Source organism: Spermophilus citellus (assembly GCF_964194105.1).
Source record: "Spermophilus citellus genome assembly, chromosome: 3".
Lineage (NCBI taxonomy): Eukaryota > Metazoa > Chordata > Mammalia > Rodentia > Sciuridae > Spermophilus > Spermophilus citellus.
In genome coordinates, this window is record NC_138184.1 from 24,260,034 (window position 1) to 24,266,033 (window position 6,000).

The 6,000-nt window shown below is 48.2% G+C and overlaps 1 protein-coding gene across 3 annotated transcripts in view; it reads right to left on the reverse strand.

Moving 5' to 3' along the window:
* MYRIP (myosin VIIA and Rab interacting protein) overlaps positions 1–3,671 on the reverse strand; it is a 335,039-nt gene extending 331,368 nt beyond the window's left edge. Inside the window, exon 1 of one of the 3 annotated variants that reach the window (XM_081284476.1) lies at positions 3,261–3,671. The gene's annotated coding sequence lies outside the window, so the exon portion shown is untranslated. The remainder of the gene's footprint in view (positions 1–3,260) is intronic. The other 2 variants (XM_081284475.1, XM_081284474.1) reach the window with 2 other exon arrangements.
* Between the last annotated feature and the right edge of the window lie 2,329 nt (positions 3,672–6,000).

Consider the following 6,000-nt stretch of genomic DNA (forward strand, 5'->3'; position numbering starts at 1 on the left):
CCTAGGTTGAAGCCCCAGTACCAAAAAGTAAAATATAATAAAATTCCAAGGACATATGACCTTAGCTCCATATTGCTAAGGAAAAGGCTAGTGTCCCACCTCCAGCCCCCTCCAACACACATCTTTTCAGGATCCACAAGCCATCTCTCTAAAGGGCTGAAATAGAGTCTTGTCCATGGACATAACAGTAGGGGTCAAGAGGAGGCCTGCCTGCCAGATACTAGAAAGCAGTATTTGAAAATAATGTTTTTAGAGATACTGGGATGTTGGACTTTATTCCTGGAATCCTTTTATGAGGGTTGGTGAGAGGATTGTTGATATTTCAGTTCTGCAGCCAATGTGGTGCCACCATGTGGCAACAGCACAAACAGTTCATAAATCACTCAGCTTTGAAATTCTGTGATTTCCCCACTGATTTTTAACTTTAAGGAATTAAAAATATGCCCATTGTGTATGTTTCAAAGGAGAACTCATTCATAGTTGTTCCTCATTCATATCACTCTATTTTGGATCTGTATCATTCTAGTTTACTCTGAAAAAGCTCTTTGGGGAATAAATTGACCTCCATTTATCAATGTCACTATTGTATCTGGGGTGGGCTCATTACACCATCAAAGAACTAATGATCAGGGCCTTTGGGAACCACCAACTCATCTCCACTCAAACTGAATTCTTCCTTCCAGTTTTCTATACTGACGTAAATATGACTATCCTTGGTTTGCATTCATAAAAAGAGAAGGCAGAAAATAATCAAGAAGTCTCATTTTAACTTGAGAACTAAAATGAGAAAAGAAAATAAAACTTGTCTGACATCACTAAGCAAGGGCAATCATGCCAGTAGGAGAACTGGGCAGATTGGGAATATTTTAGTTCTGAATCTGAACTTTATCCGGGTGCATTCCATCTGTGAAAATTCATTAAGTTATACATTGTGGAACAGGATGCAGTTTTTTTCTGTAATTATTTCATATTTTAATATAATGTTAAGACAAATTGGCCAAAGTCTGATCAGTCATTCCTCTTTACTTTGCCTTTGAGACGAGAACCAATAATAACTGGGAAGACAAAAAAACAGGGAGATAGTTAAGTTTTCTGTAAGGTACTTTTTATACAGAGTGAATCAATTGTTCTAAAAGCCAAAGCCACAGATGAGCTCTCCTCCAGTCCCTCTGGGCAGGAAAGAGGAAGACAGGGCACAATCTATTTCACTGCTAGTTTAAATTACTGAGTGTGGCTAGAACTTCATTTTCTCAAAAATGAACAAATCCTGGAGCCAAACAACTCCTCTTTCTCTCTCTACTCCCAACCTTGTCCCCATATATGGACAAATGAGACCCATCAAAAAGAGAACCCTGCCTTATAGAGATACACATAATCTCCAAAAAGACAACACACACACACACACACACACACACACGTGTACATACACACAGTGTATATACACACACACACACACACACAATCTCCCCATCCCCCCCCCCCCCAGACAGTCCTCAACTCCCTAGATACAGCTTCTGGCCCACAGAGACATCCCACAGATGAGGGGGTGGGTAATTAGGTGAGATGCAGTTATCCATGGCCAGGCAAAGAACATTAAGCAGGAAGAAAGCAAGCAGTATTTTTGAAACCTTAACAAAACTAAATTTCTCTCAAAGGAGAATTTTTTAGATCTGCAAAAAGGGTCTAACCCCCTAACCCTAACCCTAACCCTAACCCCCGATGTCACTGTCAAGTTCCCTAAATTACCTGCATTTCCAACCCCAGCCCCAGATTCTTTGGACCATTTTCTTTCTATGTTTCAATATAACCCCAGTGAGTTTTCACACCTATCATACCCTCTGAACCCCAAGTGCCTTGGAAAGACTAAAAACAGATATTATTTCATTTTATAAGTGAAAAAGTTGAGGCTCAAAGATGCTTGTCAGTCATACCAAAAATCATCTAAGTAGTATCTCATCACCGAATTTCAGAATTGAGGAAGGGGCGGCTGAATTGGAGGGCTCGGATGATAATGGCAAAAGAGGTGGGGACAACCTGCTTCCCAGCCCAAAGCTGTGAAGCAGCCCACAATGCCACCAACAGCAGCACTAGAGCTGCTTCCAGGAATCTGGGGTAAACAATTTACCTCTAACAGTATTTACATACCCTGGGACTGGTCCCCTCCCTCTTTCCTGGGAAAGTGTCAAGCAAATCAACAAATCCAGATCAAGGGGTGGGGGTTGGGCGGGCAGAAATGAAGTCAAGACTCAAGGTATTTTCTAGTAGCAGATGTGAGCAAATGTAATGGAAACCAACCCCGTGGCGTACCCGCTTCTCTTAGGCAGGTCCATCTAGGCCTTGTGCACTTAGAGTCTCTGGGATAGTTATCCTCAGGGACAGGCTTTATTTGGGGGGGGGGGGGGCGAAGGGAGGGTAGTAAGTAGAACAATACGGATCTCAACGCAGGTACCTAACAAATTCCCCTATCCTCGTCGAGACATCAGTAAATTAAGTGACGGGAAAGAGAAAGAGTGCCCCCAAAAACTGCACGTCCAGGGGTTCGCACCACAGAACCGCTCCACAACACATTCATCCGGAAGGTCTCTCGCGATTATCTGTACTGTAGAGTCCCTGGGGATAGGTTTCCTACCTCTCCAAGTCTGGCATCTTTGGGGTTAAAGGAGTGTGAGGAAGAGACTGGGATGAAACTGAAGTAACCCCCCCCACCCCACCCCCGCAACCCTCAACAGCGCTTCCCTGCTCAGGCAGCCCGGGGGCGGGGCCAGATGCAATGGTCTCGGGTTCTAGCTCTGAGCACCAGCCATGACCTTGGGCAGCTCCCTGATTAGCCCCATTTTACAGAAATTAAGAGTCCGAAAGAGTCAAGTCCACTACGGTGGGCTGCTGCGGGGCGCTTTTTGGATGGTTTGAGACGCCCGTACAGGTAGCATTGTAGGTGCGCGGTGAACCGCAGCCCCAGCACTATGTGGCCAGCTGGGATCGGAAAACGCGAGGGAAACGCAGAGGCAAGGTCCCCGCCCCAGAGGCACAGAAAGGGGGCGGTTCCGACTGCGAGGATCCCTGAGCAAGTTCAAGTCTCCCCTATCCAGCTTCTTCCTCTGCAGAGGCAGACTGGCCACGCCGGGAGCCCTGGCTCAGGACGCGCTCGGGGTGCTGGGGAACCTGAGAGACACCTCCACACACCCACCCTAAAAGTTGCGGCAACAGGAAGGGGAGAGTGGCGCAAAGCTGCCAGAAGGGAGGGAGGGCACAATACTCACACGGACTGGCCGGCCTGGAAAAGGTCCGCGGCTGGGGTCATTGATGGCGGCCGGGTTCAGGCCACCGCGCCTCGGGATGCCCAGGGTACCTGCCGCAGCGCCGCGCGTGGATCAGAAGGCTGCGGGCAGCGAGGAAGGGGTGCGAGTCAGCCGGCAAGCCAGAGCTGGGCTGCAGCGCCGCGGGGGATCGGCCGCCAGAACCGCAACCGCAGCAGGAGCCGGGAAGCGGGCAGTAGGCGGGAGCGCAGAGGTGGCAGCGGCTGTGAGGGAGGCGCCCGCGCCGCAGGCAGTCAAGCCAGACTGGCCGCAGCGGCCACCGACACCTGCTGGCCAGGCTGACGGCCAATCAGAGGCGCCCGGGGCGGGGGCGCGTGCGGAGGCGGGGCGGGGGCGCGTGCGGGGAGCCCGGCTGGAGAGGCGGCGCACAACCGCGCCTGCGCCGGAATACCGGGTGCCTACCCCGCGGGTGGCTCCAGAGCTCCCCAGGCGCGCGGGCGGCACGCGCCGGGAGGGGCGGGGCGCCCTAGGAGGAGGCGGGGCTGGAGCTGCAAGAACCCAGGGCGGGGACCAGCGCCCCTCCGGGAGCTCTTTCAGCTGCGCAGTGCAGTGTAGGGACCGGGGTCCCGGAGCCCCAAGGCGCGACTTCAGGACATTTCGAGCTTTCCTGCCCGCTGCCTCTGAACATTGGAGACTCAGGACCTCCGTGACCGCGGAGTGATGGGTCACTAAATCCAGGGCCTGCCTGGTTCCGAGAACACCGCGGTCTGCCGGCCCGAGCCTCTCCAAAGCTGGGGTGACCCTCCTCCTTCGACAGTTCTTCCTCACTTCATGGTCCCTGGGTATTTAAAGCCACCGTGATGACCTGATCTGGATTCCTGTCATTCTCCCAGGAATTTACTGTGCTAGCGACGCTCATTCATTCAAAGCCCTTTGGTTCGCGCTTGGCTTAGGGAGCTGTCCGGGCTACTGCGTGCCCAAGTCTTCCAAAGCCTCCGCTTGCGCAACACCAGGTTAGAGAGCCCACAGTGTCAGGACGCCCGGAGTGCTGCAAGTGAGGAACGCACTGGGACTCATGCCAGGAGCAGCTGGTTATGGAAGAATGACAGAGTTGAAAGGTTTCACCCCAGGCCAGGGGTTCATTGCGTGTATGCATTCAAACAAGCACAGGGCCAGAAATTTTCCTGAGACCGACTGCCTCATCCCCAACAAATCGGCTGTGAAAACACATTGTCAGTTTTAGCTGCTTCTCACTGAAGAAACTTCATGAGAATAAAGCCTTTGTGGAGCTGCCCTGGCGATTTCTAAATCCCTGAGAATCCTCTCAGGTTGATGGTTTCAGGCTGTTCCCTCTGTAAATGTATGCAGTAAGAATGGATGTCTCCTTTGCTCATTGTTCCACAGCAGCAAAAGGAGAAAAAAACAAACACTTTTGGGAAGGGAACTTGGAAGGTAAAGGGATTCATTTCTCTGAAGATCTGGTTTCCACCATTAAAGGGATTTTAATGTCCCTAAACTAGTAGAGTAGAAGAAAGTTTATTTCTAGTTTTTTAAATTTCATTTTAATTTTAGTTATCTCCATTTGATTAGTATTCACATGGTACAAAATTAAAAAGTAGAAATGGGTACACAGTTAACAAGATTCCCTTCCATTCTTCTCCCAGCCTCTCAATTCCTGTGCCTGGAGGTAACCAATTTGTACTCTTCTAGATAATATCTACATATACCCAATTAGTCAGATAGATTTGTTACATATTTTACCTTTTGTTGAAAAACAATGATAGCATTTACTATACAAAATATCCACAATGTTCTAGACCTTGATCATGTTCCTTAAGATATTATCAGAGAGTAATTCCATATTATTACCAATATTCTCTTGTTTGTGTACAGCTGTATAATATTCCATTATGTCAAAATTCATGTAAGAGACCTGAATTATGGTCATTTAGATTCTCTCCAATCTGCCATTAATAATAACATTGCTACAGTGAATAACTTTATTCTTATATAATTATGCTTACGTGGAAGTATATATGAAAAACAAATCTCTAAAATTGGAGTCACAGGGTCCAAGGCCACGTGCATTTATGATCTGGATCTCAAATGTTCTTCGTGGAGATGTTTACTCATGACTTCAATTGCCGGTTTACACATACAACCACACTACCCCTCTGGTGATTCTGAGTCATTTGTCCTCAGATCCAGTCCTGGTCCTTCTTGCTGTGCTTTGTGGGGGCTGACTTCTAAAGGCTGCATTTTCCAGGTTTTCCTATATACTGTGTATATACTTTGTGTTTCGCGGTCCACACGGTAGTAGAATGGAAGGAGGAAAGAAGGGAAAAGCCAGAGAATTTCTCACTGCTTTTCTTCTGCATTGAAGGTGGGCATAGAAGAGTAGACCAGGGTTATCAACTATTCCTCCTGGGCGACTCCAGGTCCTGTAAGACAGGCTAACTATGGACCCAGCTTCTTGGGCTCTGGCAATACCTCCTCCTCTTGTCCCTTCAGCCTGGAGGTAACAGATTATCCCACAGTTGCTAACCTCCAGCACTTTCTCCACTTCTGAAGAGCCTCCCGAACCTCATGTTATCTGTGTAACCAGCTCCATGTTTTAAATTCCCCTAATTTCAAATACTTTTTAAGTGGTTCCTGTGTTTCCAATTGTACCCTGATATAGTCTTGCTACACTAATACACTCCTCTATATACAGTGTGTTATAAAACTTTCTGATCTTTGTCAG